We start from the raw sequence: 21,381 nt of genomic DNA, 5'->3' as shown, positions 1-21,381 counted from the left end.
AGCCTCCCAGGTGTGGGCTTCTACTGACATTTCAGACACCTGCCTCCAATCTGGCGCGAGTCGGCTGATTCCGAAGTGAATAGAGCTCATCCCTGTACCCAAGTGATTGGCAGAATTCTGGGGTCGCTGCGGGGAGACCCTGGTGAACCAGCCCGGTGGAGACAGAGCCCATCCGCACTGGGCTCGGTAGGGGATGCTCAGGGTCAGACCTGCAACCTGGAGCTCCCCGCTGTATTTTCCCCTGCCCCGGGGTTAACGGGTCTGCGCTCAAATCTGGGGCTGCTGACTCATACCCAAGACCTTGCCCTAGGAGGATGGCTGAGCGGCCAGCCCACCTTGCATCCGACTGCAGCCGGTGGCTGGCTCCATCCCAGAGGCGCCCCCATAGCCTCCCCTGGGTGCAGCCCAGAGCCTCTGCTCTGACTCAGAAGCTAGCTCTGTCCTGTCTCTGCCTCTGTCAGCAAGAATTGAGGAAGTTCCGGGAGGTCACTGGGGATGACCAGCGATGGCAAAGGGCATGACAGTGACACACACTCTCTCCGCCTCTGTTTCTCTCTCACTCTGTCTTTAGGCGCTGGTGGCTTTGAGGTTATGATTAGGGTGAGAGTGGGCCTCAGGTTCAAATCCTGATGGGCCAATACTGTAACACCTTCTGGATCCTTCATTAAGGACGTCAGCAGTTTGGAAAGCCGGGGGACACGGCCTGGGTGTGGAGAGGATCCAGCGAGCTCGGCGTGTGGTGGGCGAGAGGGTCCTGCCCATCGCCACAGGGCGCCCGCGCTATTTTGCCCTAGATCAACCCCACCCCAGAGCTGAGCGCTGTCCCACTCCGGGGACTCCCTCCTCCCCTCTGTTTGGGCTTCTCGCTGCCGCGATCCTGGGTTCCCGGCCACACTCCCAGCGCTGGCATCGACATTTATGGAGAGCGGAAAATACAAAGTTTTGGGTTCCAGAAAGATAAAGAGGGGGGTGTGGGAGTTGGGGAGCAAAGATGGTGCTTCCTGCCACCGAGGTCTGTTGGCCTAGAGGTATGAGTCTCGCTTTGAGTGCGAGAGGCCCCGGGTCGGAATCCCAGAGGAGCCCAGGCCGCCGTGATCAGCTGTTGTTTGTTAGCCTGGGAAATTCAGCGAGCAAGAACAACAATGGAGCGAATGAAAGAATCTTTCGCAGGAAAAGCAGGCCCTGCCTCCCTCTCCTACGTTCTTCGGTTTCTCAGACTGCAGGTGCGACCCCAGCAGGCGGGGCCTTGGGCCCCGGGCCCGGGTTTAGGAACCCGGGGATCAGCTACACCGCGACCTCCTGGATCCAGGACTGAGTATCCTGGACAGCGCGCATCTGGCCCTTTTTCTTCTTTTAGGGAAGGACTGCGGGTAGAAGGACTTGACTGCGGGTGGGAGTGAATGAAGACGGTGTCCGCGGGCCCGGGTGGCCGCAGCTAACTCAGTCTCTGCGTCCCTCACTTGTTGACCCAGAGAAGTAAGCGAACGCAATGGACGCCTCCCCCGGCAGGAGCCTCTGTACTGCGCGGGGGCAGGCGGGCGGCCCAGCCCCAGCGGATGGAGCACGGGCACCTGGTCACCCTGCCTCCCAGATTCGCGGGCGCAGTGGGCACAGAAGCCCAACTTCCTTCCCTCTTCGACCCCCTTCCCTCCCTGCGATCTGAACTGAACCTAGGACAGTTCTGAAGTTAACACCCCTCTTCCAAAGTAAAAGACCCAGACCATATTTTAATTTTTTAAAAAAGAACAAGTCGACCGGGGGCAGTGGTTCACACCTGTAATCCCAGAACTTTGGGAGGCCGAGGCGGGCGGATCACGAGGTCAGGAGTTCTAGACCAGCCTGCCCAACACAGTGAAACCCCATCTCTACTAAAACTACAAAAAATTAGCCAAGCGTGCTGGCGCATGCCTGTAGTCTCAGCTACTTGGGAGGCTGAAGCAGGGGAATCGCTTGAATCCAGAGGCGGAGGTTGCAGTGAGCTGAGATGGGGCGACTGCACTCCAACTTAGGGACAGAGCGAGACTCCGTCTCAAAAAGAAACAAAAAAGAACAAGTCAAGCGGGGTGGCTCATGCCTGTAGTCCCAGCACCTTGGGAGGCCTAGGCGGGCAGATCACTTGAGGTCAGGAATGAGACCAATCTAACCAACACGGTAAAACTCTGTCTCCACTAAAAATACGAAAATTGTCTGGGCTTGGTGGCACGCACCTGCAATCCCAGATATTCGGTAGGCTGAGGCAGGAGAATGATTTGAACCCGGGAGGCGAAGGTTGCAGTGAGCCCAGATGGCCTCACTGCACTCCAAGCTGGGCGACAAGAGCAGGACTCAGTCTCAAATAAAATAAAATAAAATAAAATAAAATAAAATAAAATAAAACAGAACAAGTCAGGTCTAGATTTATCTACATGGACTCAAATTTTTTATTCTCAAAGATCATAGGCATCATGTGTTAAAGCATACACCTAATTTTTTGGTGGGCACAATGGTGGGCAGAAAATAAAGAGCACACAGTTCAAAGTGAAGATTGAAAATAACCAAGAATAATATGTTTTAAAAAACAGCCAGTGTTCATTTTCTGGCGTTGATGTTGAACCATAGTCATGGAAGTCTTAGGGAAAACTGGGTGAATGCTACACAAGAGTTTTCTGTACTTTTTTTTTCTTTTTGGCAACTTACTGTGAATCTATAATTATTTAAAAATAAAGAGTAAAATAGGCTGGCCCAATGATGCACATCTAGCATTTTGGGAGGCCGAGGAGGGAGCATCACTTGAGCCCAGGAGCTCAAGACCATCCCAGGCAACATAGAAAGACCCGGTAACTAAATTTAAATAAATCAATCAGGCCGGCTATGGTGGCTCACACCTGTAATCCCAGCACTTTGGAAGGCCGAGGTGAGTGGATCTCTAGAGGTCAGGACTTCAAGACCAGCCTGGCCAGCATGGTGAAACCGTGTCTCTACTAAAAATACAAAAAAATAGTCTGGCGTGGTGGTACATGCCTATAATCCCAGCTATGCAGGAGGCTGAGGCAAGAGAATCGCTTGAATCTGGGAGATGGAGGTTGCAATGAGCTGAGTTTGCGTCACTGCACTCCAGCCTAGGTGACAGAATGAGACTTCATCTAAATAAATAAATAAAATTAGCTGGGTGTGGTGGCACACGTCTGTTGTTCCAGCTACTTGGAAATCTGAGGTAGGAGAATTCCCGAGTCCAGGAGGCTGAGACTGCAGTGAACTAGATCACACCACTGCACTCCAGCCTGGGCAACATAGCAAGACCCTGTCTTGGAAAAAATAAAAAATAAAATGAACAGACTTACAAAAATTACAGGATGTCATAACAGAGTTGTCAGATATAGATGAGTTCTTGACATGGGAACAATGAGTCTAGGAGTGACATTAAAGCTCAGACAGGAGAGAAAATAAGGGGCTAGTCAAGAAAGAGGAGGAAAAACGGCATTCCAGTCCAGAAACTGGTAGCTGATGGGAGTTGAAGCAAAGAAGGAAAATAATGGGCCGGCACAATGTCTCATGAGAGGACCCCTTGAGCTCAGGAGTTTGAGACCAGCCTAGCCAACATAGTGAGGCCCCATCTCTACAGAAAACACAAAAAAATTAGCTGGTGCATGAGGTGGGAGTATTGCTTGAGCTGAGGAGGTTGAGGCTGCAATCAGCTGTGTTCTCACCACTGTGCTGCAGCCTGGGTAACAAAGTAAGATTCTGTCTGGTCACGGTGGCTCATGCCTCTAATCCCAGCATTTTGGGAGGCCAAGGTTCACCTGAGGTCAGGAGTTCGAGACCAGCCTGGCCAACATGGTGAAACCCCAACTCCACTAAAATACAAAAATTGGCTGGATGTGGTGGTGGGCACCTGTAACCCCAGCTACTCCAGAGGCTGAGACAGAGAGAATTGCTTGAACCGTGAGGTGGAGGTTGCAGTGAGCCGAGATTGCACCACTGCACTCCAGCCTGGATGACAGAGCAAGATTCTGCCTGTAAAACAAACAAACGGTTAATACAGGTGTGAATTGCATGAAGCGCCCTTCCAAACATTAAGATCGCCACATGACTTCTTTTTTTATTCTGTTAATATGATGAATTATTTTGATAATTTTCTTGAATTTAAGGCCAACCTTGTATTCTTGGAATATACCTAGTTCACCCTTTATTTGATAGCTCCAGTCTTTCCTTCTTTTTGCTTTTTTTTTTTTTTTTTTTTTTTTTTTGAGACAGAGTCTGTCACCCAGGCTGGAGTGTAGTGGCGTGATCTTCGCTCACTGCAAGCTCCGCCTCCCGGGTTCACGCCATTCTCCTGCCTCAACCTCCCCAGCAGCTGGGACTACAGGTGCACACCACCACACCCGGCTAATTTTTTGTATTTTCGGTAGAGGTGGAGTTTCACCGTATTAGCCAGGATGGTCTCGATCTCTTGATCTTATGATCTGCCCGCCTCTGCCTCCCAAAGTGCTGGGATTACAGGCATGAACCACCACGCCCGGCCTGATAGTTCCAATCTTCCTAAAAAGATGCAAAGACAATCACAGGACAGCCCTATCTCCTCCCTGAAAAATGCCCAAGATGGATAGTTTCAGACAGAGGGCACCAGTCCCCAACCCACCCCTGGCTCTGCAACCCTCACAGGCCAAGGATACAAGTGACCCCTAGCCCCATTCCCCATGCATCGCTGTGACACAGGGTCATGGTTATAAGGCCCCATAAGCCAACATCCTCCAGGAGGGATTCGAACTCTGACCAGAGGCTGAGGCGATGGCGCCATATTATTAGGACCTGGGCTGTTGAGATGCCTGTAGCGTTTTGTCCTAGCCTCTGATCTGCCTTCCTTGGGGCCCCCAGACAGCCTCTATCTCAGCACCCCCACTGGCAAATGTGTCCAAAACCACTCAAAAGCCCAGACATTAAGGTTTGACTCCCATTCCAAAGACACACCTTGGCTGGTTACAACCATAATGCAAACCTACACCCAAAGTCCAAGGAAGGTGCCAGGCTGAAGAAAAAGACCAACAAATCATCTTTCTTAGGAAAAAAACATTTAATAGGGACTTATGAACAGAATCCGGGTCTGGGTCTCTGGTGGCAGGGGGACAAGATAGTGGGTCTCCATGCCTTACTGTCCAGACCCAGGGTCTACATACCACAGGGAAAGGGTGTATGTGCTTCAGAAGGAATGTATAAGGCACTTGCTTAAGGGCAAGATTTATGGTAAATGCAATAGCAGCAAGGTTGTTTTGACCTAAGGGCAGAATTTATAGTTAGTCTTACACAAGAAACAATAGATGAACTGGAACTCTTGGAGGCTGTCCCAGAAGTGGGATTAATCAGAAATCTTTACGACAGATTAGCATCCTACATGGGATTGCCTTAGCCTCCAAAAAATCTGTTAGGCACGTTTTGGAGGGGCTGGGTGGCTGCACTCCTGGTCTCCTAATAACAAGGGCCACCGTCCAAACAGTGAGAGAGATAAGTAATGGCTGGGTCATACTGGTTTCTGGGGTTCTGGCCTCTCTCACAAGAGCCTGAGTTAGCCAGGGGACTGTAGAGCATATGGGAGGTGGTCTCTCCATGTTGACCTGTGGGCGGCAAGCCACCCAGGTGCCAAGGCAAGAGACCGAGGGCACGAGCTGTTCCAGTATAATAAAATATATAAAATAACAAGAGTTATACTAGATATAGATCATAGATATGATTATATATAAGTATCATTAATCATTAGTTTGTAATAATTACTCTTTATCCAATATTATAATAATCCTCGCTCTACAATCATAACCTAGGAAAACCCAGGCCATAGAGAGATAGGAGCTGAGGGGACATAGTGGGAAGTGACCAGAAGACAAGAGTGTGAGCCTTCTGTTATGCCCGGGCAGGGCCACCAGAGGGCTCCTTGGTCTAGTGGTAACGCCAGCGTCTGGGAAGACGCCCGTTGCCAAGTGGACCGTGGTCTAGTGGTAGCGTCAGTGCCAAGGAAAAGCACCCGCTACTTAGCAGGCCGGGAAAGGGAGTCTCCCTTTCCCTGGGGGAGTTTAGAGAAGACTCTACTCCACCATCTCTTGTGGAGGGCCTGAGTGATGCCCGCAGTTATCCAGAGGCCTAACCGTCTCCCTGTGATGCTGTGCTTCAGCGGTCACGCTCTTGATCCACTTCATGTTCCATCCTGTACACCTGGCTCTGCCTTCTAGATAGCAGTAGCAGAATTAGCGAAAATATTAAAAGTCTCTAAAATGCAGAAATAATGGCGTAAGCTGTCTCTCCTCTCTCTCTCTCCGCCTCGGCTGCCAAACAGGGAAGGGCCCCCGTCCAGTGGACACATGACCCACGTGACCTTACCTATCATTTGAGATGGCTCACACTCCTTACCCTGCCCTCTTGTCATGTATCCAATAAATAACAGCGCAGCCTGGCATTCGGGGCCACTACCAGTCTCCGTGTCTTGGTGGTAGTGGTACCCCGGACCCAACTGTCTTTTATCTGTCTTGTGTCTTTATTTCTATGGTCTCTTATCTCTGCACACGGGGAGAAAAACCCACAGATCCTGTAGGGCTGGCCCCTACAGTGACCCATAGTCTCAGCTGAACTGGGTGGGTGGACACTTCTCCCTTGGCTGAACTTCAAAGCAGCACATCCACCCCCAGGCCTGGGACTGAGTCTCCTGGGGGAGGGGAAGAAACTTTGGGTCTTATGCTAAAGGAAAGGTATCCAGGTTCTCTATCCCAGTCTAGGGGTGAGCAGACAGACCTTCCTGGGGTACAAAATCTCCTGTTTTCTTTCGTTAGAAACCCTGGTTCTGGGACACCCACTGTAAGAGAAGACACAGCAGTTGTCAGCTTGATGAATTTGGGAGGAGGTCTTCAAAGCTCTCATGCTGACACAGATGGAGAGTTGGGACTCAATGAAAGTTTACCTTCCAGTTAGGGGCCAAGCATCGGAACCTGTGTCACTTGTGATGATGCTGAATTCTGTGCATCAAGAATGGTAAAAGCTGCGCCCAACGTGGGGCTCGAACCCACGACCCTGAGATTAAGAGTCTCATGCTCTACCGACTGAGCTAGCCAGGCTGACGTCATGGTCCTTGATTCCCACCCTAATGTTCAGAATCCTCAAAGCAGGTGCTGCCAAAAAAAAAAAAGGCTGTGGTGACTCTAGCCCTGAGGAGGTGGTGCAGGCATGGCTACCCGTGGAGCCGGCCTCTGGCATTCAGACAGCTGGGTGCACAGTCCTTGCCAGGGTCTCCGGACATCTGGGACCCCCTATCCTCCCCTTCTCAACGAGTTGTGGGCGGACTGTGAATCCCTTAACCTCAAACCGGAGCCTCCAGTCAGCTGGAATTTGTAGTCAGGGACCATTAGCCATGGCTCCAGGCCGGGACCGCTCAGGGTGGTCCTGAGTGGGAGGTGGGGAGGAAAGGAACAACCTTTCTCTGGGGCCCAAGTGCGGATCCAAAGGGGTTTAGGTCCAAGCTTCGCTGCCAATATAAATCCCAATTCCTACTTAATATCGAGCCTGGCCTCTGTATAGCTCCAAACCGTTTCAAATGACCCAAAGAGCCCAACTCTTCCCACTTCCCTGCAGATCTGTGTGCACGGTGGAGGCAAGCGGCTCATGACAGGGGTTTCTCCATGTTGGTCAGGCTGGTCTGGAACTGACAACCTCAGGTGATCCGCCCGCCTCGGCCTCCCAAAGTGCTGGGATTACAGGCGATCCCGGCTGCCGGCCTGCGCGGCTTCTGAGTTAATGATCAGTGTGGAGTCAGCCGGGAAGTGGAGGCCAGGAAGGAGGGGCTGAAGGGAAAGAGTAGAGCAGCAGGGTAGGGCCTGTCCTGAGTGTGCGCCTCACGAAATGGACCCCCTCGACTTGCGACCCAGTTCTTTCTCATCTCCCCTTCCCTTCCTTAGATCGTAACAGGAACTGCAGGGCGGCCTCTGTCAAGCGCGTCCGTGAGAAGAGACCACCAAACAGGCTTTGTGTGAGCAATAAAGCTTTTTAATCCCTGGGTGCAGGCGGACTGAGTTCCAAAAAGGAGTCAGCAAAGGGAGATGGGGAAGGGGTTGCTTTATAGGAGTTGGGTAGGTAATGGAAAATTACGGTAAAAGGTGGTTATCTATTGTTAGCCGAGGAGGGGGTCACAAGGTACATGGTAGGGAGGTCATAAGATTTATTTTCCAAAAGAAGAATGTCACAAAGTCGACTGATCAGCTAAGGTAGGGCAGGGACAAGTCACAGTGGTAGAATGTTGTAATGTTGGTTAATCACTTAAGGCAGGAACTGCTGTTTTACTTCTTTGTGTTTTTTTTTTTTTTTTTTTTTGGCTTCTTCAGACTTCTTGGCTCCTGCAGGCCATCTGGACGTATTTGTGCAGATCACAGGGGTTGTAATGACTCAGCTTCGGCTCAGAGGCGTGACACCTCGACCTGTGACCCAGGGCCCAGCAGCAGCCTCTGGCGGCCTGGCAGTCATCGGAAATCGGCCCAACTTCCTCTTTGTCCACATGGGGAGCAGTCCCAGTCGCCCCTCCTGCTCCCAGCCAGGGAGTATCATCGCAGACCTGGTCATTCTAAAACCCTGGAAAATCCTAACTTGAAAATGTCAGTCAGGCCAGCCACGCAGGCGCCGGGGCTCACCCCTATAATCCCAGCACTTTGGGAGGCCGGCGGGTGGATCACCTGAGGTGAGGAGTTGGAGACCAGCCTGGCCAACATGATGAAACTCCATCTCTCCTAAAAATACAAAAAATTAGCCAGGCATTGTGGCGCCCACCTGTCATCCCAGCTACTCGGGAGGCTGAGGCAGGAGAATCGCCTGAACCCCAGAGGCGGAGGTTGTAGTGTGCCGAGATGGCGCAACGGCACTCCAGCCTGAGCAACTCCGTCTCAAACAAACAAACAAACAAACAAACAAATAACGTCAATCAACGGACAACAGACACCAACACCAGTGTTGGACCATCTGACAGGATGACAAAGATGGTGAAGTGGCCACCGTAAACATGCTTCAAGGAGCAACCCCTGCTTCATGCAAATGAAAAAATATGAAGTCTCAGCAAAGGAGTAGAAAATATAAAGAATAACCAAGCGGAAAGTTTAGGCCCGAGAAATACAAAACCAAAGGAAGGAACTTTAATGAATGGGTAGCAGCAGAATGGAAGAAAATAGAAGACTCCGCAAATTTGAAGACAGAACAATAGAAATTACCCGGAGAGAAAATAAACTAAAAAAACAAAACAAAACAACAACAAAAAAAAAACAGACCGGGCGCGGTGGCTCACGCCTGTAATCCCAGCACTTTGAGAGGCCGAGGTGGGTGGATTGCGAGGTCAGGAGATCGAGACCATCCTGGCTAACACAGTGAAACCCCGTCTCTACTAAAAATACAAAACTACAAAAAATTAGCCGGGCGTGCTGGCGGGCGCCTGTAGTCCCAGCTACTCGGGAATGGCGTGAACCCGGGAGGCGGAGCTTGCAGTGAGCCGAGATCGTACTGCTGCACTCCAGCTTGGGAGGCAGCAAGACTCCTTCTCAAAATAATAATAATAATAATAATATAATAATAATAAAACAGAACCTCGGGTGTTTGTGGGACTTTAACAAAAGATCTAACATCACAGTTATTGCAGACCCAACAGAAGAAAAATATGGGCTTTACAAACGAAAGCCGGCCGGATACGGTGGCTCACACCTGTAGTCCCAGGCCCGGCTAAAATGTCTTAAAATGGCCGCGTGCGGTGGCTCACACCTGTAATCCCAGCACTTTGGGAGGATGAGGCAGGTGGATCACGAGATCAGGAGTTCAAGATCAGCCTGGCCAAGATGGTGAAATCCCGTCTCTGCTAAAAATACAAAAATACAAAGAAAAAAAGAAAAAAAGATTACCTGGGCATGGCGGCAGGCGCCTGTAATTCCACCTACTCAGGAAGCTGAGGTAGAAACTTGCTTGAACCCGGGAGGCAGAGGTTGCAGTGAGCCGAGATTGCGCCACTGTGCTCCAGCCTGGGCGACAGAGTGAGACTCCGTCTCAGAAAAAGCAAAAAACAAACAAACAACAACAACAATTAAAAAAAAAAATCATCTTAAGAGCAGTTTTAGGTTCTCAGCAAAATTGGGTGGGAAGTGCAGAATTGCAAATTCTCCTCTGTGCCCACAGGCGCACAGCCTCTCCCATTCCCATGTATGTTTGTTTTTTGTTTGTGTGTTTGTTTGTTTGTTTTTGAGACAGAGTCTTGCCCTGTCGCCCAGGGGCATGATCTCGGCTCCCTGCAATCTCTACCTCCCGAGTTCAAGCAATTCTCCTGCTTCAGCCTCCCCAGCGGCTGGGATTACAGGCGCCAGCCACCGCGCCCGGCTAATTTTTGTATTTTTAGTAGTGATGGGGTTTCACCATCCGGCCAGGCTGGTCTCGAACTCCTGACCTCAAGTGATCCAGCCGCCTCGGTCTCCCAAAGTGCTAGGATTACAGGTGTGAGCCTTCGCGCCTCCTCGTTTGTTTGTCTTTTGAGACAGGCTCAAGCGATCCTCCTGCCTCAGACACAGGAGTAGCTGGGATCACAGGCACGCACCACCACGCCCTGCTAACTTTTAAAATTGTTTTGTAGAGGTGGGGTTTCACTATGTTGTCCAGGCTGGTCTTGAACTCCATGGGCTCAAGCTATTCTTCCACTTCGGCCTCCCAAAGGCCTGGGATTACAGGTGTGAGCCACCGCGCCCGGCCGCCGCGATTTCCAACCACATTTCCCCCGTGCGCACCACAGCGGCTGAGGGAGGTTGGCATGGGATCCCGGAGGTCCTGACCATCATGGTGCCAGTAGGGGAACCCCAGGGGTGGCCACCTCTGCGCCCGCTCTCCCGAGGACCTGAAGTGCCTGATCATTTTGATTATTTCACAACCACGCCCCTGCCACCTGTGCAGCCCGGCCTTGTACGCCGCTAGCCAGCCAAAGCTCTCTCTACACTGGATCCCGGCCCCGCTTCATTTCTCTCTGAGCAAGGCGACTTTAGAATCAGTCCTATCGGGGATTTGAACTCAGCTACCAGACAAAGCCACCCACAGTTTTCCTTAGTTTAGTCAACGAAGTGAGCCACTGCTATTAGTCTTGCCTCTGCAGGAGAGCACGTCCGCAGTCGTAAAAAGCTCAACTTCTGCGGGACACTCTCCCTCGCGGGAGTAGGTTTTGTCTGGGAGTTCCAGCAGGCAAGCCTCACTCATCATCCTCACTCATGGAACCACTACTCCGGTCACTCGGGGGAGTCCCTCAGGACAGATCCGCCCTGAATGCCCCAGAAAAAATTCTCTGGTTAAACAGCCTGTGTCCCACGACGCATATGCCCCAAGGACAATGCCACAGACACAAACACTGATTTTTTATTTTTTATTTTATTTTATGTTTTTTGATACTTTAGTCTCACTCAGTTGCCCAGGCTGGAGTACAGTGGCGCGATTTCTGGTCACTGCAAGCTCCGCCTACTGGGTTCACGCCATTCTCCTGCCTCAGCCTCACCAGTAGCTGGGTCTACAGGCGCCTACCACCACGCCTGGCTAAGTTTTTGTATTTTTAGTAGAGATGGGGTTTCACCGTGTTAGCCAGGATGGCCTCGATCTCCTGACCTCGTGATCCGCCCGCCTCGGCCTCCCAAGGTGGTGGGTTCTTAAAGTGTGGGCTCTTCCGGGATTTGAACCCAGGACCTCTTGGGTCTCCGAGGCTTGTCCCTGTGGTCCCTAAGCGAGAACCATACCCCGGACCAACTACTCATGCGGAAGAGGGGTCGGGGCCTTTGTCGCCCTTCATGAGCCCAACGCGGCTCCGCCTTCGCTGTTCTGGATCAGTCCTCGTTTCCTCGGTCACAAACTGTCCCCCTTTCCCGATGCTTGTCCCGGACGGGATTCTAGTTCCTATGGGAAGGAGGGGCACGGCGAGCTTCAACATTGCCACATCCTGCGACTCCAAATAGGAAACGCAGCTAGCGTTTTGGGGCTTCTCGCTCTCCCCGCCACCTCTGGAGAACTGAGACCATCAGCTAGGGGAAGCCCCCCAGGTCCTCCTCCGTCCTCAGACAAAGGGCTAGGAGCCGGACTTGGACTCCCCAGAGGCGTCGCAGGCTCCCGGAACCGCACCTCTTCCCCGCCATGTGCCGGAGGGACGCGCCGCTGCGACCTCAGGACCTGGAAGGAAAAGGAGGCAGCTGAGCATGGTGGTTCTGGCCTGCAATTGCAGCACTTTGTGATGGGAGGCTGACGCAGGAAGATTGCTTGAGTGTAAGCTGGAGACCAGCCTCCAGAACACAGCAAGACCTCGGTTATATATATATATACACACACATACACACACATATATATACACACGTATATACACGTATATATACACACATATATATGTGTGTGTGCATATATATACACTTATACATACACACACACACACACAATTAGCCTGGCGTGGTGGTGAGCACCTGTAGTCCCAGCTACTCCAGAGGTGGAAGTGGGAGGATCCCTTGAGTTTGGGAGGTTGAGATTGCAGTGAGCTGAGATGGCACCACTGCACTCCAGCACTCCAGCCTGGGCAACAGAAGGAGACGCTGTCAAAAAAAAAAAAAAAAAAAAAAAAAAAAAAAAAAAAAGAAGAAGAAGAAGAAAGAAAATAAAAGAGAAGAGAAGAAAAGAGAAAGAAAGAAAGAGAGAGAAAGAGAGAGAAAGAAAGAAATAAAAAGAAAGAAAGAAAGAAAGAAAGAAAGAAAGAAAGAAAGAAAGAAAGAAAGAAAGAAAGAAAGAAAAGAAAGAAAGAAAAGAAAGAAAGAAAGAAAAGAAAGAAAGAAAGAAACAAAGAAAGAAAGAGAGAAAGGAAGAAAGAAAGAAAAGAAAGGAAGTTCGAAACACTGGGCTTGTCCGAAATTTAAACTTAGAACCATCCCACTCAAACGAAAACTACACGCCCAGAACAAGTTCCATGGTCACCCGGGACCTAGGGCCACGTCTGCAGAGGCAGACGCGGCGGGGGAGGCGTTTGCCCTCTTTTAGGGTCCCGTATCTGGGGTCTACTGCCCCAGCGCCAGGCCTCAGGCGCCCTCAGAATTCCCAGGTGGAAGGCTCCGGTCAGGAGGCGCAGGCAAGTCCCGCCTGCAGCTGGGCAAGGCGAAGGGCTGCAAGCCGGGCGGAAGCGGGAAGTCGGATGGGCCCCGGCGCCTGCGGCTGCCACGGAGAGACCAAGTTCCCTGCGGCCGGGGACTCCGTGAGAAAATGACGGTGTTCGGGAAAATAGAAGAGGGCTCGTCCGGGATTTGAACCCGGGACCTCTCGCACCCAAAGCGAGAATCATACCCCTAGACCAACGAGCCAGCGCAATAACAATTTTCTGACGTCTGTCCTTGGTCTACACCCGCGGTTCCACTCTCCTCCTCCAAGCACCTCCCAGTCCCCGCCTTCACTCCATCCCCACCCTGCCCCTCCAGGGTCCCGGCTACACCCCAACCTCAAGGCCGTCGGGGACGGTTGCGCAGGGGGAGGTTTCGGTTTCGATCCCAGGACGCTGGTAGAAGGTGCAGTCCGGCGGGGACCAGCCCCAGGAGGAACCCCTGCACGACCCCCGCCCTCAGGCGCACAGAGGCGGACCCCGCACCCTGGGCACTGCGGCGCCGCCTCCCTCGAGGGCCACCCGGCTCCCAGCGGCTCCAGGCGGCCCCAGCACCGAGAGGAGGGCCGGTGACCAGGGGATGCAGCCCGCGGGGAGGTGGTCTGTCTGGCCCGCGTGAGGCAGGGGTCTCGCGTGCTGAGCCCCAGCCCAGAAATTTCAACCAATGTGAAACCCGAGTGCAGAACCCTGAGGAGGAGACCACGCCGCCTCCCAGCAGGCCAGCCCGGGCATCCTAGGAAGGGATCCCGTCTCCGGCACAGACCCCTGGCTTCTGTTCTCAGCCGAGCCCCTTCTTGGCCTGAGCTCTGCCCAGGCGACCCTCGCAGCCCTGAGACCTCCCATACAGGGACCGGAGCTGGGATCAGAGTTCATTTCTTCCCAAACGGGCGGCTCTACGAACGCTCCAAACTTTTCTTGCCTTTTCCACTGGCAAGGGACCCAGCATTCTACTGCGAGCCTGAGGGGGAGAAAGGGTCTCCCGGGCTTGTCCCTGTGGTGAGGCCACTCTGCCCGCCCTAAACAGGGGCGAGGGTTTGAAAATGAGGAGACCTCCGTGATTTGACCCCGGAACCACTCACAACCCTAAGAGAGAGTCATGCCGAGTTTCCCCCCGGCCATCTCCAGAGTCCGTCCCTTCAGCCCTTGTTCCCGACGTTCCCGCTCCCAGGAGCTGCAGGGGCCGCACACACCCACGAGGGACTGCAGACAGGGGACACACACCGCGAGAGACGGCAGACGGGACACACGCCCACGAGGGTCGGCAGAGGGGACACAAGCCCACGAGGGTCGACAGACGGGATACACCCCCACGAGGGTCAGCCGACAGGACACACACCCACGAGGGACGGCAGACCACACGGGCCTGGCGGCGTCCTCGGTCCGCGTGGAGCTTAGGGCTCTAGTGCTCGCTCAGGATGTAGCGTGTCTCGGATCCTGGACTCATCCCCAACAACTTTATATAGAATAGGGACGTTCTGGAGAGCTCCAATGGCAGTGTGGGAAGCAGCTTTTCTTGTAACCGCCCGGCTAGCTCAGTCGGTAGAGCATGAGACTCTTAATCTCAGGGTCGTGGGTTCGAGCCCCACGTTGGGCGAGAGGTTTTGTTGGACCGATGAGTCTTGCAACTTGAAAAAATCAAGTAAGTGCAAAAGATCGGAAGCGACTCCGTATACCTGGGAAGTTCTGGAGAGATCCAAAGGACGTGTGGGAAACGGCTTTTCTTGTTACCTCCCTGAGCATGAGACACAATCTCTGGTCGTGGGTTCGAGCCCCACATTGGGTGGGAGGTTTTGTCGGACCGATTAAACTTGGAAGAAAGTCAAGTAAGTAAGAAAAGGTTGGAAGTGACTCCGTATACCTCCCAAATCGGGATTTGTTGGGCAAGCAAACACAAAACGCTCCACCAACCAACTGGCCTCAGGATATATAGGGATCCCTTTAGTTCTGGTTCATAAAAAATGGGCCGAGCATCGTGGTCCATGCCTGTAATCCCCTCACTTTGACCCCAGGAGTTTGAGACTAGCCTAGGCAACATGGTGAGACCCCAGCCCTTAAAAAAAATACAAATTTTCTCCAGGTTTGGTAGCGCGCCTATAGTCCCAGCTACTCCAGAGACTGAGGCAGGAGAATCGCTTGAACCTGGGAGTTAGAGGTTACAGTAAACCGAGATCGCGCCTGTGCACTCCAGCCTGGACAACACAGTAAGACTCTGTCTCAAAATAATAATAATAAAAAGAAATTGGCCAGGCGCAGTGGCTCACGCCTGTAATCCCAGCACTTTGGGAGGCCAAGACGGGCGGATCACGAGGTCAGGAGTTCGAGAGCAGTCTGGCTAACACGGTGAAACCCCGTCTCTACTAAAAAATAGAAAAAATTAACCAGGCGTGGTGATGGGCACCTGTAGTTCCAGCTACTAGGGAGGCTGAGGCAGGAGAATGGCGTGAACCCGGAAGGCGGAGGTTGCAATGAGCCGAGATCGTGGTACTGCACTCCAGCCTGGGTGACAGAGCAAGACTCCATCTCAAAAAAGAAAAAAAAAAAAAAAGAAAAAAGAAATTAAAATTACATATATATGACATTTACATACACGTTCTATTCAGTACACAGAGCATTTGGGACCCTCTCTGCATAATATTTGCCTTAGGAGGAATTCCCCTTCTATTTCACCCTAGTGTAACCCTGGCAAAAATTCTCATAATTGCACACTACAGCACACCAGGGACTCTCACTTTCCATCAGGGAAGTGGTCCTCATTGCCAGCCAGCCAGCCAGTTATCAGGGGAGTCAAATTTAGAATCTCACCCTTACAATCTGGTTCTAGGCTAGGTACCATGGCTCAGGCCTGTAATCCCAGCATTTAGGGAGGTCAAGGCAGGAACACCACTTAAGCCCAGGAATTTGTGGGTGCAGTGACCCATGATTGTGCCACTGCAGCCTGGGCAATACAGTGAGACCCTGTCTCCAAAAACCAAAACAATTATTTATACCTATCTAATAACTGTCATATTAAATATTCTGTGAAAATAGCTAATGAGAGGTGTGGTGGCTCATGCCTATAAGAACAGCACTTTGGGAGGCCAAGGTGGGAGGATTGCTTGAGCCCAGGAGTTTGAGATCAGCCTGGGCAACATAGCAAGACCCCATCTCTACAAAAAATGAGCAGCATGTGCCTGCAGTCCCAGCTACTCAGAAGGCTGATTGGGGAGGATCACTCGAACCTGGGAGGTCAAGGCTGCAGTGAGCTGTGATCACACCACTGCACTCCAGCCTGGGTGACTGAGAGAGACCCCGTCTCAAAACAAAAACAAAAACAAAAACAAAACAAACAAACAAGAAAACATAGCTGATTGTTTTCTGACTGCTACTTGGACAATTTTGGCTTGAATGCAGTGTTGAGGTCCTTACCAATGGACATGAGATGCTGTAATTCACAGTATACAAGGGCATCATGATCAGGCAACGTGTGACCTGGTTGATTATGAGGAGTTACAGACTGAAGCAAGTGCCGTGGGGGACCAGTGGCTGCTGTGCTTGACTGTTGCAGCACAGGCGACCACATGGACTTTCATTAGTTCATGGCATGGAAAGAAGTCTTCTGAAGGAACTGGTTAGCTTACAGAAAGAAAATGACAAGATCAGGTGTCTAAACTTCTAGACTAAGTCATATTCAGAGACCCAGGGACAATTTATGGCAACTATACAATAACCTTAAAGCCATAAGGCTGATATTGCTAAAAATCAAACATGTCATTTAACTAGGCGTGTTGCAGAATGGCAATGTAAATTGAATTCACAGCCTTAGGAAATCTTTGGTGTGAAAAATAACAGTACTGATTAGGAAGAAGTGGTGACATCAGATTGGACTCAAAATTGACAATCTTGAACGACAAAGGCTGACCTTGGAGAAAACAGCATACATGACAAAACAAAACAGATACAAAACAAGTTTTGCTACTTTAAGACATCATAAGGAGGATGGGATATGATTTTGTATCTGGTGAATTTATCCATCTGGGTGCACATTCCAAAGAGCCTATAGTTAATATATTATCTCATGCAGCTGACCGTGGCCCTACCAGGTTTCTTGGTTGGTTGGCTGAAAATTGACCTCAGTGATGGCCTATGTTTAATGAGACTGGGCTGGTAGAACGTCTCGGGCAAACTGTAGAGAAAGAAACCTAAAGACACCAAGCAATATTGGAGTGCATCTATCATGCATGATGCGCACACCACTGAGAAGACCAGAGGAGACTCCCTTTCTTTCTTTTTTCTTTTTCTTTCTTTCTTTCTTTTTTTTTTTTTTTTTTTTTTTTTTTTTTTTTGAGCCGGAGTCTCACTCTGTTGCCCAGACTAGAGTGCAGTGGCATGATCTCGGCTCACTGCAACCTCTGCCTCCCAGGTTCAAGTGATTCTTCTGCCTCAGCCTCCCAAGTAGCTGGGACTACAGGCAAGCGCCACCACACCCCGCTAATTTTTATATTTTTAGTAGAGATGAGTTTTCACCATATTGGCCAGGCTGCTCTCGAATTCCTGACCTCGTGATCCGCCCGCCTTGGCCTTACAAAGTGCTGGGATTACAGGAGTGAGCTACCGCACCAGGCCAGGACACTCCCTTTCACAAGGCCTCCCGAAAAAATCCATCACGGAAGCCTCAGCTTCCTTAAGGAGCTCTGTGGTGGCCATTCTCTGCAGGTGGCCTATGATGGTGGAAGGTAATGCCATTGAGGTGAGGAAGGTAACGCCATTGAGGTGGGGATGATGGGGTCCAGGATGTGTGGGGAAGTGGGAGAAGCCAGGCCAGAGCTGGAAAAACAGAAAAGTCCCAATAATGGGTTTTATTTATTTATTTGAGACGGAGTCTCACTCTGTCACCCAGGCTGGAGTACAATGGCGCGATCTCCGCTCACTGCAACCTCCACCTCCCGGGTTCAAGTGATTCTCCTGCCTCAGTCTCCCGAGGAGCTGGGATTACAGGCGCGTGCCACCACGCCCGGCTAATTTTTCTATTTTTAGTAGAGACGGGGTTTCACCATGTCGGTCAGGCTGGTTAGTGATGGTGATCCGCCGGCTTCAGCCTCCCAAAGTGCTGGGATTACAGGCGTGAACCACTGCGCCCGGCCCTATTACGGGTTTTAAAGGCAAAAGCCAACCATGTTTTTATACATATTTATGACAAAATTCTAGCAGTGGTCCCCATCGGGGCAGCTTCTGATTTTACTTTACACCATGTCCTGTAGTTCGGGAATTTTTTACCTTGAAGATGGCGTCATATATTGCATGGATTTAAAAAAAGAATACCATGGACTATTTCAAACATGTATTAAAAGAGAGGAAATAGTGCAATGTCCCCTCATGTCCCCCATTATCTACTCATGGATAAGTAGTTTCATCTATACCTCCATCCAGTTTATGATTTTTTTTGAAAGGGAGATTACAGCCTGGGATTACAAGCGTGAGCCACCGCGCCTGGCCTCAGTTTTATGATTTTTAAAACAAACCAGTTGTCCTGTAATTTAATCTGTGAATCATTGTGTGTTTACTAAAAAATAAGGATTTCAAAAATATATGTAACCATTATAGAATTAACAAACCTGGAAAAAGAAACAATCACTTCTTTCTACCAAGTTAAATGGATGGAACTTAAAATCCTGTAAAACGTCCAACTTGTTTCTCCTGTAACCTGAAATAGCTCGTCTTATTTGAAAACAGGTACGAGTTTCTGATTTACAGCTTGTCTAGGAAACCTCGCGGAACTCCGCAACTCCACCGGAGTATAACGAAATTCCAGTTCTTTTTCCCGTTCAAGAACCTAAAATTCATCCCCTTTTTACCCCGGGTGGGACTCGAACCCACAATCCCTGGCTTAGGAGGCCAATGCCTTATCCATTAGGCCACCGGGGCAGACGATGACAATATGGCGCTTGTCTTAGACCAGTCTCTCAGTCACTCCGCGATGGTTCCCCCACAGCCTGCCTGTCCTATCCTGGCCTTTCTCCCGCCCCTCCACGGGAATCCAAGCTCTGGTTCAGATCTCGTCCGCTCCTGAGCATCCTCGGTGCCCCAAAGAGACCGCGCACGTGCAGAGAGACCTGAAGGACACAGAACAGCAGATTTCTGCCTCGGCTCTTTGGTCTAGGGGTATGATCTTCGCTTAGGGTGCGAGAGGTGCCTGGATCAACTCCCTCACGAGCCCTAGTCTCCATTCAGAAGAGAACCCAAGTCTAGGGGTAATTAGTAGTGAAAGATGCATTTGAGATGGATGGAGTGTATGGGAAGGGGCACGCGATGCCTGCTCAGCAACCCGCTCCTCATCCCGAGCCCGCCGCTTGCGGAAGTGTCGGTCTCCGTCCTCCTCCCCTGCATTATCCATTACACCAACGGTGCCGGCCAGTGGTCGGAAGCCTCTTAATAATGACCCTCCAAAGTTTGCCCGCTACATCCCCAGCTGGCTCGGTGTTAATCTCAGGATCGCAACGTTGGGTGTTTACTTTCCTGCCCCAACATGTGTGTTATTTTCCTTTTCAAAAAATCTATATTTTAATGAAGTTCTTTTCCCTTAATACCTAGTAAACGCTTCAGTCCAGGAGTTCGAGACCAGCCTGGGCAACATAGTGAACGCCCCGTCTCTACCAAAAACAAATACCTTCGTAAACCACTGAAAACTCAAAATAAGTTAAAGGAGAAAGCGACACCCTGCACGACCCCAGGTCACTAGCGTCTGCCGACCGGAGGACATACCTGCAGCTGCGACTCTCCGCAGCCTTCACCCGGTGGAAGGATACCCCAACGCGGCGCTGCTCAGCACTCGGACTAAACTTGGGTTCCGCTGGTAAACATTTTTTTTTCTGGGTGAAATATTAACTCAATCCTGGCGATACTCTTTGAAATTGAAATGTTTATTTTATTTATTTTCTATTTTGAGACGGAGTCTCGCCCTGTCACCCAGGCTACAGTGCAGTAGCGAGATCTTGGCTCTCTGCAACCTCCGGCCTCCCAGGTTCAAGCGATTCTCCTGACTCAGCCTCCTGAATAGCTGGGACTGCAGGAGCGCGCCACCACGTCCCACTAATTTTTATATTTTTAGTAGAGACGGAGTTTTATCTTGTGAGTCAGGCTGGTCTCGAACTCCTGACCTCATGATCTGCGCGTCGGTCTCCCAAAAAGCGGGGATTAGAGGCGTTGAGCCACCGCGCCCGGTTCATCACCGGTATTTATGATTGTTTTCTTTTTTACTTTGCTACCCCGTGATCAGTTGATAGAGGATACAGAGTTTTTCATTACAATAATCAATTAAACTACGCATGTCGCTGGGCGCGGTGGCTCACGCCTGTAATCCCAGCACTTTGGGAGACCGAGGCGGGCGGATCACCTGAGGAGTTCCAGACCAGCCTGGCCAACATGGAGAAACCCCCCCCTCTCTACTAAAAATACAAAAATTAGCCGGGCGTGATAGCGCATGCCTGTGATCCCAGCTATTCGGAAGGCTGAGGCAGGAGAATCGCTTGAACCCGGAAGGCGAAGGTTTCAGTGAGCGGAGATCACGCCATTGCACTCCAGCCTGGGCAACGAGAGCGAAACTCCGTCTCCAAAACAAAACAAAACAGAAAACTACACATGTCCTTTGACCCCATGGGGCAACTCCTCACCGCAAGCAATCCCAGCCCCGCGTCTGTCACGGTTTCCATCACTTGAGCTTTAGTTTGTGAAGTCAATCCAGCTCCCAGGACTCGCGTTCTCTGGCTTCAAGCTCCGCAGTCCCCCAGGGCCCTGCCGGAGCTCTCTGGGTCGCCCTCTCTGCTATTCTGGCCCTAGGTCCTCAGTTGCGCGACTGCAGGAGCAGGGCGAGGTCCGAGTGTTCCTTGGGCGGTCCGGGGCGACTGACAGGCTCACTCAGTTCGAGGGTGCAGTGTACTTGTCGCCCACGGTGCAGTGACAGGAGAAGAAAACGTTAACCTCGCAACGACCACGAAGGGACTCGAACCCTCAATCTTCTGATCCGGAATCAGACGCCTTATCCATTAGGCCACGCGGCCCTGCGGCTACAGTTGTCGCAGCTTTTCTCATAAAGCTTTCTAGAGCCTATGCTGTGACTTTAATACGCATGCTTAGAGCAAGGGGGAGGCCCGTCCTTCCGGGCCTCGCGGTGGGCTAGTCTGCGAGCTCGGCCACCGCGCCCAACCTCTGAGGCTGCTGGGCGGAAACTGCCGCCGTGGGCCCAGAGCTGTGAGTTCGAGCCCTGGCGAGCCCGCCCG

At 51.2% G+C, this 21,381-nt stretch overlaps 5 non-coding genes across 5 annotated transcripts; 1 reads left to right on the top strand and 4 right to left on the bottom strand.

Annotated features, from left to right (window-relative positions):
* Positions 1–7,000: 7,000 nt before the first annotated feature.
* TRNAK-CUU (transfer RNA lysine (anticodon CUU)) lies at positions 7,001–7,073 on the bottom strand. Its single transcript has one exon. It is a non-coding gene; the product is annotated as a tRNA-Lys (tRNA).
* A 6,189-nt stretch (positions 7,074–13,262) lies between these two features.
* Positions 13,263–13,334, bottom strand: TRNAP-UGG (transfer RNA proline (anticodon UGG)). The gene has a single exon. It is a non-coding gene; the product is annotated as a tRNA-Pro (tRNA).
* A 1,316-nt stretch (positions 13,335–14,650) lies between these two features.
* Positions 14,651–14,723, top strand: TRNAK-CUU (transfer RNA lysine (anticodon CUU)). The gene has a single exon. It is a non-coding gene; the product is annotated as a tRNA-Lys (tRNA).
* A 4,234-nt stretch (positions 14,724–18,957) lies between these two features.
* On the bottom strand, positions 18,958–19,030 carry TRNAR-CCU (transfer RNA arginine (anticodon CCU)). Its single transcript has one exon. It is a non-coding gene; the product is annotated as a tRNA-Arg (tRNA).
* A 2,059-nt stretch (positions 19,031–21,089) lies between these two features.
* TRNAR-CCG (transfer RNA arginine (anticodon CCG)) lies at positions 21,090–21,162 on the bottom strand. Its single transcript has one exon. It is a non-coding gene; the product is annotated as a tRNA-Arg (tRNA).
* Between the last annotated feature and the right edge of the window lie 219 nt (positions 21,163–21,381).

The sequence above is a fragment of the Macaca nemestrina genome, chromosome 18 (assembly GCF_043159975.1).
Source record: "Macaca nemestrina isolate mMacNem1 chromosome 18, mMacNem.hap1, whole genome shotgun sequence".
Taxonomy (NCBI): domain Eukaryota; kingdom Metazoa; phylum Chordata; class Mammalia; order Primates; family Cercopithecidae; genus Macaca; species Macaca nemestrina.
The sequence above is the reverse complement of the archived record's forward strand: the minus strand, read 5'-3'. Positions and strand labels throughout refer to the sequence as shown.